The sequence below is a fragment of the Sander lucioperca genome, chromosome 20 (assembly GCF_008315115.2).
Source record: "Sander lucioperca isolate FBNREF2018 chromosome 20, SLUC_FBN_1.2, whole genome shotgun sequence".
NCBI lineage: Eukaryota > Metazoa > Chordata > Actinopteri > Perciformes > Percidae > Sander > Sander lucioperca.
The window spans coordinates 5,246,211-5,259,373 of NC_050192.1; the positions used below are offsets into that span (position 1 = coordinate 5,246,211).

Consider the following 13,163-nt stretch of genomic DNA (forward strand, 5'->3'; position numbering starts at 1 on the left):
GTTCTATACGTGCACTTTACTCAATACGCAGTTTTCTTTTTACATGGCTCAAGTACTGTTTGCTTCATCTTATTTCACACTTTGCAAACCCAAATATTGCTTCATAAACAAACTCAATTGTTATTGCGGTGGACAAACTAAACTACAAACGGTAACATGGAAAATTGAACAATGAGTACATTGATTTTGTTGCTTTTTACTTTGTGTACTTTATTTTCATGCAGTAATTTTACCTCCATGTACAGTACCCTGTCTTAAGGTAAGCGTGTTTATCTTTTCTAGATATTTTCCAGGCTTGCTCATTAACTCTGACCAGCATCACCCATCAGTACTTAAATGTTAATGATGAATACTGACAGAGATCAAAATAATCCAGTCACAAAGATACTTTAAGTAAACGTTGGCCACCTGTTAATATGGCTAATAGTTTTATGGCGAGAGGGAGGTGAAAAAGAGTGTATTCCTGCTGCTGGACTGGACTCACTCGAGAACAGACCATTCAATTTATTTTCAAGTAAGGATGAAAAGAAGACTCCAAACTATGCATGTCGTCTATTCAGTGGTGACGCTCTTTATAGAAAGAAAAAAAGACAGCAAAAAGAGTTGGAAAGGGTGGAGGGGTGGAGCGCTGAATAAATTTTACATACACAAGGCAGCATACAAAGTGATTGTTGCTTCCCCAAAACTTTTTTTTTCTCCTCCAGAAAACACTTTTCTTGCTGAATAGGCACCTATTAGTGACTCCATTATGGGCACAGGGCTCTTGAATGGCTCCTCACTGTGCGTCTTTATCATAGTCAGGCAGTGAATACAGGCAGCCCCCTCCTCCTGAAGCCCAACTAAACTCCTTACAGCTTGTATTGATAGGTGCTGTGGTGCTGGTGATGATGGGTGAGGCAGGAGGGGGAGGTGGGCTGCCACTCTCACCCCATGTTGTGTGCTCCAGGTGTGGTGGGTTTAAGCGTAGCGCTCCGAAGCCTCTATTGTGCCGCAGACTTTTTCTTTACCACTTGTTCCAATAAAAAAAATGGATGCAGTGTTTTACATGCATTAGCTGATCTCCATAATGCCATTCCCCCGCCCCCGCTGCACCCCAAAACAAGTCAGGCCTCCGGCGAATCGCTGCACACCGCCTCAGAGCCTTGTATTGTTGCTGGATTATTCAGGAGTTAGCTGAAAGAAAGAGACAGGGAGAGTGGGGTGTCTGTACTTTATCTCCAGGGGAGACAGGGGCTAAAGAAGAAGCTTCTTTAGAGGAGTGAGTTACTGCGGCAAAAAGCCCAAAAACACCTGCAGAAGACAGCACAGGGAGGCCGAGGCAAGGCACCCCTATTGTTTGTCTTTACTTTACTTATCTGCCCTCTGAGGTACTGTAAACTAGCTTCTTCTGAATGCAGGAGCTTCTATTTATTTAATAACCTGTCACAACATTATCACCTCTCTCAGTCTGCACAACCTTCCTGTATTGACAGACCCACCAGAATGTGGTCGGTTTCAATCAGCAAGACTGAACAAATATCTGTGTGTCAGTGAAAGCATGATTCATTCAACTTTGAAGTTATGTGTATACTTGCAGTTGAAGGAGGGAGACACAGAGAGTAAGCGAGACTTTATGATGAATATGGAAGCATTGTTCATGCTTACCTCCACAGGGAACCATCTGCTCCCTGTCAATGCATCACCTGCTCGTCTGAGCCGTCTCCTGGGCAACAAGGGGTGGGGGGGGGGGGGGATTAGGAGAGGTTATGGCTTTGATGGGAGGGGCCGTCGCTGGGGACAGAGAGGAGGTTGACTGGAGGTGGAGAAGGGGGGCGCCAATGGGAGGGAGGTTGCCGGGCGAATGGCGTCCTCTGCTGGTGGAGAGAGTGTTACAGTCAGTCTCCCAAAAAAATCAATATTTGGTACCGTTTCCTCCCACAGAGGTCACTTGTTGAAGTTTTTGGTGTTGAAGAAAGAATTTAGCATATAATTGTTGGAGTCAAAATAAAAACTGACAGTCAAGTGCAAGAACTCATTTAAAGGGTCAATTCACTCAAATGACAAATACATCTCCAACCTCTCGTGGTGTCTAGCAATGCAGATATCTTTGGTTTTTATTTGTCTATTTTTTGAGTTATCTGTCTCTGCGATTTCTGCCTCCTCCCAAGTAAAATGGACTTACTGTAACTAAAAATTCATCTTTAGTGCTCACAATGCACAAAAAAATGTATTCAACAATTTCCTTTCCAGAAACTGTGCCAATTGTGTTCAATTACTCTTGGTAATTCACAGACCTCACTGGCCTTTTTAAAGGAACTATTTATTTGGTAGGAAGTAGTTGATACTGTTGATAGAGAAGTCTATGGGCTATTTAAAGAGTATGGCTCAGCAGGGAGTTGAAAATTACAAACTGGAGGTGTGGGGTTTGAAAGAAGTGGGCTTTTAGGAGGCAGAGGGGGGTCCAATGAAAGATGCTATCCAGTTGCATTTGGGATATGTAGGATCCAGTGTTTTTTGGAGCTTGATCCATACTAGAGACTAAAAGTAACGATATCTTGGCCTCTGCTGCACAGGTTTTAACTATTCTTTTAAAAAATCGGTCTGTATTGAATCCCCCAACTTTATAGAAGTTCCCCTTAAAGGGTAACTACCGTTTTTTTTCAACCCTGTTTTCCTATGTTTTTGTGTCTAAGTGTCTGATGGGAACCACAATCTTTAAAATTGGTACAGTATTAAGCAAGATCGCTACAGTCGACAGCTGCGAAACAAGCTATAATGTAAGTTAATAGGGCAATTGTCCAGTTTGTATTTACCTTCATAAAAGTGCTCGTTTTGCCACTGACAGGCTCAGATTAATATTCTAAGTGTCTGACAACATTATGGAAAGGATTTCTAAGGAGGTCGATCTTTCTGTTAAAGAGTAAGATCCTTTTTTTTAAACATAAAAACATTCGCGAAATTGCGTTCGCTAAACCCACCAGACTCCATGTAAATAAACAGTCATTTTAAGCATCGTAAAATAGACTTCATTCAAAGTCGACAGAAACAAAATAAAACTATGAAAAGCCGTTTTAGGTCTTCTTTCCACTTTTCCAATCATCACAACTCTAGTTTTGGTTGAAATGAACATAGTTTACTGATTTACATGTGAAAATATGTTGGCTCTATACACGCTAAAAGTATTGCTTTTTTCAATGGAGTCTGGTGGGTTTACCGCTAGCGACGTCAGAGCTGTTTCTGATTAAACACAAAGGTCTCAAAGAGGTTTTAAAGGTCTATCCCTGAAGGGATCCTTTCCATGTTGTCAGACACTTAGAATATTAATCTGAGCCTGTCACTTTTGTGAAGGTAAATACAAGCTGGACAATTGCCCTATTAACTTACATTGTAGCTTGTTTCGCCGCTGGCGACTGCAGCGATCTTGCTTAAAACTGGACCAATGTCAAAGATTGTTGTTCCCAGTCACTCAGACACAAAAACATAGGAAAATAGAGTTGAAAAAAATGGTAGTTACCCTTTAAGGCAAAAGTGAACATTGAGAACATGATTTTCCAAATATTAAAATAGTTAGTATTGATACATACTATCAATCAATGACCAATAATTTCTGATTTTTTGTGAAATTCATGTGTTAAAATAAGTGTGGCACTGACAATGAAGGTAAACTGCATTACAAAAACCACACATCTATAGCGAGGAATTACTTGTCAGACTTGAATGTGATTAGCTGCTGCAGAGTGACAGAGTGTTTGGTGTTGGTGCTGTCATGCTGGTATTGTCAGGTATTGTGTGACAAGCAGCATGAATGTCGGTCAATCAAAGAGTTCTCATTAAGTCTCCATGTTCCTCCACCTACAGTCCACTGTACGTTCTGCCAGTGACGGCTGGGTAAACACAGAGCTTAGGACAGCTTAAAAGGCAAACACATAGGAGATGAAATACACCTGACGACTGAGGCTGAAGTTTGGAACACCACTAAACAACACTCAGTTAGGCATGGGCCGGTTAGTGGTTTCAAAATATACCACAGTATTAAAGAGTCAAAGTTTCAAAACCACTCAAATGTTCTGCTTGCTGTTTTAGTTAATTAGTCGTCACGGACGGAAAGTGCAGGTCAGGAATGCCTTTGCCTGTCAGTGTGCAGCGTAGAGTATCACGACCACTCCCCCTCCGGTTGTTGCTCTCATTGTCGGTGCATGATGGCCGAAGGAGGTGAACCCCCTGAACTTTTCCCCGTCTAAAAAAACCAAGTCAAGGTAACGTAACGCTGTCTTTAAACAAGCGTTTGCAACCAGCTATTAGAGACAGAGTGTCTAACAATAGTGAAATAAATACTTCAGGCTGCTACCAAGGCAGATAACATGGCTAACATCAGCTAGTTTCTTCCCTAATGTAACTTCACAGCCAGAGTTAACTGTTGTTACAGATTCAGGTTAAACTAAAATGTCTGTCTATATTTTTGTTCTTTTTAGGGCAGCATTTTTTATTATTTATTTTCACTTAACATGGTACACGTTTACAAATATACCTAATACTCTATATGTTGTTTAAAAATAAAATACATTATGTTAAATGGGAAGAAAAAAATTGTTTTTTACCCAGACCTTTCAAAATAATACATTTTAAAGCTGTAATTGCAATACCGCAATACCGTAAAATCATGATATTTTTGCTAAAGATTATCATATCGTCAAAATCTCATACCGGCCCATGCCTACACTCAGTACATTAGGATGCAGGATTTTGGCCATATCTTAGTATTGACAGAGGACAAGAACGCCTTTCAGGAGAAGCCGTTAGCCAACGCTCACCTGGAGCCACCCTGCACATACCCTGGGTGACACAGAGAAAGTCTGACTGACAGGTGAAAGTGACCACGGCTCCAGGGAGGAAAACGCCTTTTGTGTTTGGTCAGAGAGCTGGTGAGGGCAGTCAACCAGGTCCCCCTGCTGACGGGATCAGCCTTAGGGCAAGGAGGGAGGGTCTGGATCACCCTCTAACCATCACAACCTTAACATGTCATCCCCCTCAGTTAGGGACCTCAACTCTCTCCCCCTTAAAACACACTTAATCTAATCTCCATCTTTACCACATGTGTAGGAAACAAGATGGCACTACAAAACAGTGTCCATCTGCAGGTAACACTATGCCTCTCTGTTATGTGTTGCAAAGGTGATAAAACAGCTGTCATGCCCAACAAAAGCCTTTACAGCATGAAATTATTGTATATCATATCAGATGCATTCATAAACCCAACTTTTATAGCTTTAAATGTTCAGAAACACTCACTCAGCACACAAAATATTAGGTACACATTCTCCTTTCCTGAGGGACACATCAGCTTGTATCCCTTATTGATTTCTCAATTATTATTAAATTATTAAATCTACACCCTTCACAATGCTGAAGACGTCAATAAAGAGAAGCAGATGGACATGAGGGGGGATTCTGAAGCTTTAACACAAGTGAAATGCAACAGAAGCTACAAGTCAATATCAGGAAGAAGTTTGGAAGAACCAAATGTTTTTGTTAATTCAGTGTGTTTCCATCAGGTAAGAATCTACAGCCATGCTAGCAGCTATGTGAGGCTGTACAGAGGTGCTAAATGCTAATGTGAGAGATGAAAACATGTTCATAATGACTAACATGCTGATGTTTAGCAGGTACAGTAAACACAAAGTACAGCTGAAACTGATTACAATATAATTAGTTCTGCAAGCACAGTGCGAAGGGCCAATGAAAATTTGACGCAAAAATTTGACGCTGATGATGGGGCTAGATTAAACGTTAGGGGATCACCAAAGTTATTACAATTCAACCAGAGAGGGACTGGAGTGTTGGCACCAAATTTCACGACAGTCCCTCCAACAGTGGTTGAGACATTTCACTCAAAACCACAAACTCATGGTGTAGCAAGAGAAAAAGTGAGGGGATCACCAAAGTCATTAGGATTCATCCTCTCGGGACCATGAATGTTTGTGCAAGATGTCATAGCAAGCCATCCACAGTTAAGATGTTTTAGTTTGGACCAAAGTGGTGGACTGGCCAACTAAAAACAGGTGTCTCCTTCACATCGTAGCACCATTTTCCTCTTTCTTCTAAAACTACCACTGGGCCTAACTCAGACTCTTTCCCTAGATGAGATGTTGATCCTGGGAGAGTTCCTGTCAGGGCCACGTGTAGCAGGAGACCCGGCCAGGGAAGGGGGTGACTTTCCTGGGTGTAAAATTCAATTATCCATCTTGTGAGCGTGTCTGTTTTGAGCGGTGGGCGGACGGCTGCCTGTTCCCAGCATGCGACAAGGGGGTTAAGAACCACAGAAAGGCCTCCATTATCACAAGTGAGAACGGCCCATGTGGCTGGCTGCACGGCCCCCGCTCTCATTCACTCCCCTTTACAACAGCACTGCCCAAAGCCTCAAAGTTTAATTCTCTTTTCTCTGCTCCCACTCCTTTTCTTCCTCCCCCCTCCTCCCCTTCCTCTCTTGCTCTCCTACCCTCCGAAAAGAGTCTCCACAATGCTGCTGGAAGGCTGGAGTGGATTCTTCAGCACCCCTGTGGACAGTGCACATGTGGACAACATTCACAGGATGTCTGTCAACTAGTCCATTAATCAACGGCAACTCATGAAAGCACAATTAGGAACCTCACAACTCTATAACAGATTATCATCTCTAAGCACCCCTGCTACTCCTTCTGAACAGCAATGCTCTGTGCTGAAGTTGGTTGTCCTCGTCCAACTGCACTTTTCACTTTTCACAACAATAATTATGAAAAAAGCTGGAGTTGCATAATCATGACAAAACTATTTTTTTATTCAAGCGAGGACAGCTGCAGCGTGTAGAAGAGCTCATTCCTTGCAGTCTTAACCCATTGGGCAGTAAAACTGACTCGCATCTGGCTAATCATTAGTGTGAGAATGGATCTTCAGTGTGTGAATAAGACTGAGGTCCTATGGAGAAGGCCATTGTAGACGCACACTGCACCACTTCTTGTGATAAATGAGCAATTGTCTCCATCACCATTTAAGACAGTAAATGACGCAGTGGGGAGCTCTCCATCCACTGTACAATGTGAAGAGGACACTAAGGAACCTTGGGAGTATTATGTGACATCACACCCCAAATTACTGACCGCTGGAGACAAGCAGACGACACAAACAGTGGCCCATTATGAGCTCTCTACAAGAAAGTAGTGGCTGCTACAGTGTGTTTATGTGCTTTTAAATTAGGCTATAGGCTAGATTCAACTTAATGTATGATTGCTGTATATTAATGCTGTATTGAATGATATTTTGGCAACTTGGGGTAGACAAACAAGCTGTAAACACAACTTTGACATATAACCTTATAAAGTTGATATGTAATTTCTCTGTTGTAGAGCTGCAGCTATCGATCATTTTAGTAATCGAGTATTCTACCGATTATTCCATCGATTAATTGAGTAATCGGATAAGAAATACTCCTTCTTTATAGTAAACAGCTAATAATACTAAAAATACTTATACTTATACTTATAGTATAATATAATACTAAAAATACAAAAGAGAGGTTTCCTTTTTAGAAAAAGCAACATTTTGATTGCCTAAATTGCATACAATAACAGGGATAGATGCTAATATTTTTAAGCACTGGCCGCATGGGCCACCAAGCCCCTTATTCTGTTGGCCAAAGTACATTTTTGGAGGCCCCAATGTAAATCTTTTTCGCTCCCTTTCCCTTCATGCCTCTGGCTCTTTACACTGAATATGCAAAAGAGCTGTTCACTAGGGCCAGGTAAATGTGACTGTACAAAGCTTACAGCCAGGCTATTCAACTATACTTTTTTTTTTTTTTTTTACATTTTCAGAAGGCTAATACTGAGTGAGGAGAAAGAATGATGAATGCAGACATCGCCGGCATGGTCCAATGACATCATTCACATCCATATTACGGGTGGCAGTAGCTCAGTGTGTAGGGCGTTGCATTGGGAACCGGAGGGTCGCAGTTCAAGTCCCCGTACGGACTGAAGTACAGAGTGTAGACTGGCTAAGTTTACAAGAATTTGTCAGAGTTTCAGGTTTAAACAGTTAGACAACAAAACGACAGCTTTTTGCAGAGTAGCATGCTGTAGTTGTGTAAAGCCAGACAGCCGACCGTCGGCAGAAAAGGCAGTCGGACTGATCAGTCGGGTCCCCGAGGTCCAAAAAAATGCCTCAAAACACACTGAGGCGACGCCGATTTGAGCGTGCGCGAAACGTAATACGTCTCCATAGCAGCAGGCAGCGCTTCTCTGTATTACTTCCCAGAAAATGAAAACCGGCAGCTGATAGGACGAACGCGTCACATGGGTCTATTTTCTCCGTAAATTCACAGCCAGACTGTCATGGAGGCTTGTTCTGAATACAATCTCATATTGTACTAAAATAGTTCACCGAAATGTTTCTGAAAACATTTTAAGCGAGAAATAGGCCATGCAGTTGCTGAATCTGTCTTCATTTCAGATCGACAAAGGTCAGTTTAAAAGATTTTCGTCAGATTTTGAGCGGCTCATCCGCTCGCCATTTCCGGGTGAGTCCCGACTGCCCTGTCTCCGACTGAACATGTCAGGTCGGCCAAAATGAAGGCTGACGGCTCCTCGGACGGACGACGGCACGGAACACACCGAACAGACTCGAGTCACCGACCTCGCCAGACGGTCCGACGGCCGATAATGTGTGTCAGCGCCCTAAAACAGCGCAGTGGACGAGAGCAGCAGACTTTAATGCTACCTTGTGTCAGGTTCGTTCCGTTGAATAGAGGAGTAGACTGGATGTTTGCTACTGAGATGATGTAGCACTGACGCCCTGCTATTGTGTAGGCTAGTTTGATTTTACAATAGACACACTGCACAGTTTTCGGGTTTTGTTGCAGCTTGATGATGATGATCCCAAACTTTCTATCGTTTTCTCTGCCATTTTTTTTTTTAGCCCCTCACTATTTTCGCTCTCTTCCTTCATTTATAATCCGTTCACAAAAGCGTCAGCCCATTGTGCGCTAGTAATAATCATCTGTGCGGAAACACAGTGAGCGGTACAACGTTACATCGATTAAACGAAGCTTCGAGGCAAAGAAGTTTCCATCGAGGATTTTTAGTTATAGAATTATTCGAACTACTCAAGGAAACGTTTCAGGCCTACTCTGTGGGTTTATCACTACAAGCGACTGCTTTTACGTTTACATATAGTCGTTTGACTCATTGTTAATTTAAAATATTGATTACTGCAGCTTTAACTGTCCACTCAAGAATGGAACTGAGCATTTTCCTCTAAACAACTTTAACACAGAAGAAATAAAAAATATCCCAGCATGACATACGTTCACACAATAAAAAAATACATACAAATCGCCTTTACAATGATTCCAGATGTTAAAAAACATATATCGTTGAATTCCAACACAATTTCTTAAATGTCTATTAACATAACCTGAAATACCATACTGATTGTATCATGCTCACCCATTTTTGTTTTTAAACTGGAGCAACAAAAACAAGTGTTTTTACATAATTTTAAGATTATTGTTATCGCATTGTTATTATTGTTCATTCTCAAAATCTGTGTTGCCCGTTCATAAACTTGTCCTTTTCATGAATATTTACCACCACCATCAATTCCAAGTATTCCTTTTGGCTTGAAATTTTACATTTGCGTTTGAATGAACTGGGGTAGACGCTCCATATTCATGCTTCATCTTGAAATACGTTAGCCGGTAAGGGCCATACAGGACATACTGCTCCGCCTTTCGCGTTTTCGCTGTCACATGATAAACTCACAGGTGCTGCTAATGCTGCTAATGGGTATCGTAGCTTCCCGGCCCCGGCGAGTTTGAAGAAGGAAACATGGAGGACCACACGTATTCAAAATCCAAATTTCAGGAACAGGAGTCAGAAAAAGAAAAAGGATATTGAAAAGAGCAAGAGACCGTCGTCATCAGAAAAAAGCGTGAAGGCTACCGTAGCTGTAATACGTACTTTGAACTGCGTGGCGCGCGAGAGTTGATTGCGATATATGATCTCAACGCTAGATGGGAGAATTCCCACACATTGGATCTTTAAAAGCTAGGCTACATAGCAGATCAACAACCTCAGTGTAGGTGGCGGTAATGCACCTTGACGCTGGTTGCCATCCACTATAGAACAGAGAAAAAACCAGAGAGAAAGCGACCTGCATTTGTCACTTGTCAGTCAGACAGCACAGATGCTGATGGGAAAAATGGGTCAGAAACTGACAAGTTTAATAACAGAATCTGATAAAACTGCACTTTCAGTTTATTACTTTAGATAAAAGATTCCACCTAACAGTACGTAATATGTTTATTTGGAAAAGAAAGTTTGGCTCACTCAGAAGTTACTTAATACTCTTTGAAAATGTTTTCTCAAGTTGTGAACAACTGGGTCTTACAATTGTACATTGTTGCTCTGTGTGCTGAACTGGTGGTGTTCTCTCAACATTACCAGACCTACACTGCCCTCATGTGGAACCTGTGGATCAACTTAGTGGCAGGTGTGATAGTTGGAGCAGATCAGCACAGACAGAGATTTGTTTTCTGTGCTCTTAGGAGCTTCAATTGGGTTTTTTTCTGCAGATTTGTGGTTTAAATTATGTTTGATTAACACATGATTTATCACTAAGCCCTGCACTAATTAAATAACCTAAGCAGTTTATACAAGCGATTTGTTTTAGGAAGGTGCTTTCTGAGTTATTGCAGGCTTACGATCACTTGATACAGAAGAGACAACATGCTAACAAATAGGGAAAATGCTGAAACTTAACAAGCATGACACCTGTTGCCACACATTATTTTAAAAGTTCAGAAGATATGGCCTACTGTTCAAACAAAACTTTTGACAAGACTGAGTCCTTCTGTTCTACATGATTAAGGCTACTTTGCATGTTATACAGCCCTCCTATAGTCTGTGTGCCATTTTGTATTTGATTTTATAAATCAATATAAAAATAAATCACACATATTGTATTATGAATTTGATCTCTGCCACCTAAACCAGCTGAATAAGCATTGTTACCTGTAAAACATGACTACAGGCTTGTTATACTTCATGAAAGCACAGACAAGTGGTCTAGTTATTCAAGCCACCTATAGCATCCAATGGGCCATGTTTGCCTTCTCTCTGCCAATCATCCATGCTGCTCCTAACAAGGGAAACAAAAAGATGCTTAGCTTTCACTTTAAAAGTTGTAACACTTGAATAAATAATAAATGTAATTTTGTTTGGATCAACTGTGTTTTTTTGCTATGAAACAGGACTCTATTTAAACTGCCACCAGCATTTGTCTTGGCTGAATTGTATGCAATCTTGTAACAACTACTCTTTAATATGTATTAAAACCTTTCCATTCAATACTACCTGAACTGTTTTCATTAAACAGATAAAAAATAAAGAAAACATGCATATAACAATTGATTTGATCTCACTATGTCAAGGTATGTTGTACACAGGCAAACCAAGAAAACTAAGAAATACTAGCGTCTGCTGAGCAAGGAAAACCTCTGCAACCAACTTGACCATAGTGGAGTTTTGGCCACACCTTGTGGCACAAACTTGTAAATTCCCAGTCCAGAGGACAAAAATTCCTTTCTGTAGTTTCCAGAACCTTCTCAGGTATATATGCAAACCTTTAAACATAGACTAAAAACCTACTTATTCAGTCTGGCTTTCACGTAATGTCTTATAATTTTATGGTTTTAGTGTTTATACCTATTTAAGTCTTAAAATTACAATTTGTATAATTTATAATTATAATATATACATTATAACATATACTTTATATAACAGTTTATTGTTTTACTTATTTTTTATAACGATTTATACAGTTTATTTTATGACTGATTTGATTTTAAACATTTTACTACTGATATTTTAATTGTCATATAGTGTATTAATCCCTAAATCCACTTTTTTATCTGTTTTTTTTCAATCACTGTAGCTATAGAACTTTGAGTTGAATGTTTGCAAGGTGCTATATAAATAAAGCTTGATTGAGAAATGTGCACAATTGCATACCATAGTGGCCCAAGCAGCTGTCTCTTTACACAAAATAAATTAATAAAATTAGATAGGATTATTATAGGATGAGTTGTAATAACTTTAATCCCCTATCACTTTTTTATCTAGCACCATCAGGTCGAAATTGTAATTTGTCTAATACCTGCAAAACTTATGACACTCTCATCGCTGCACTTTGTGTTTAGTGCCAATTAGAAAGATGGTGAACATGGTAAACGTTATACCTGCTAAACATAAACATGCTAGCATTGTCATTGTGGCTATATGTTAGCATGATGACGTTAGCATTTAGCTCAAAACACTGTAGAGTTTAAGTACAAGGCTGTAGACTTATTATTTGTCTTATTCATTGAAATGTAACTAAGTACATGTACTCGTGTAAAGTACTTGGTCCAGTTTAAAACAAACAAAACATACCGAGTCCAAATCAATAAAGAACAAGCTAAACGTACACAATTCAGTGCACAAGTTTTGACCCACTGTCTGTTATGGGGTCAATATGACACAAATAAATTCACTCTTACATAAAGACATTGACAATTCTTTAACTCACCTTCAAGTTCTTTAATAAGGTGGGAGGCGACGTTTCTCCACCGAATAAAACTCCCTAAGTAAAAATGAGTGGTGTAGCTCAGAGCATGAGAAGTTCGAGGCTAACGTTAGCATGGCGCAAAGAACGGTTTTTGCAACATTAACGTGATGAACACATTAATGCAATAATTATAATCCAGATATATAATACATATGATTCTTAAATGGGCCATTCTGCATAATGAGTACTTTCTTTTCAAGTACATACAGTAGCCTAGCCTACAAGAACATTTGTACTTCAGGTACATAATCAGTATAAGTACAGTAATGCAGGACTTTTACTAACAAACCAAGTAGGCCTACTTCTTCCACCAGAGTAAGTGTAAATCAAATGTTTATACGGTAAATACAGTCAGATTGCACAAACACAAACCGGCGTCTGGGCAGCAAAAAGGGAAAAAAAATGGCTTTAGCTGAAAACCAGCTGTGCTGCATACCGGGGGCAACCGCAACACATCGCTGGACAACAAGAACCTGATGTGCCATTGCAATTTTACTGTCTCGTGACATACCGATACAGAGGGGGAGGAGGAGTGTGTGTGTGTGTGT

General features: G+C 40.4%; 1 protein-coding gene across 3 annotated transcripts in view; it reads right to left on the minus strand.

The window, feature by feature from the left end:
• LOC116059974 overlaps positions 1 to 12,704 on the minus strand; it is an 86,510-nt gene extending 73,806 nt beyond the window's left edge. The window contains exons 1-3 of one of the 3 annotated variants that reach the window (XM_031313255.2): positions 12,577 to 12,704; positions 11,022 to 11,148; positions 1,645 to 1,850 (exon numbers count right to left, since the gene is read on the minus strand). The gene's annotated coding sequence lies outside the window, so the exon portion shown is untranslated. Of the gene's footprint in view, positions 1 to 1,644; positions 1,854 to 11,021; positions 11,149 to 12,576 lie in introns of all 3 variants that reach the window. The other 2 variants (XM_031313253.2, XM_031313259.2) reach the window with 2 other exon arrangements.
• Between the last annotated feature and the right edge of the window lie 459 nt (positions 12,705 to 13,163).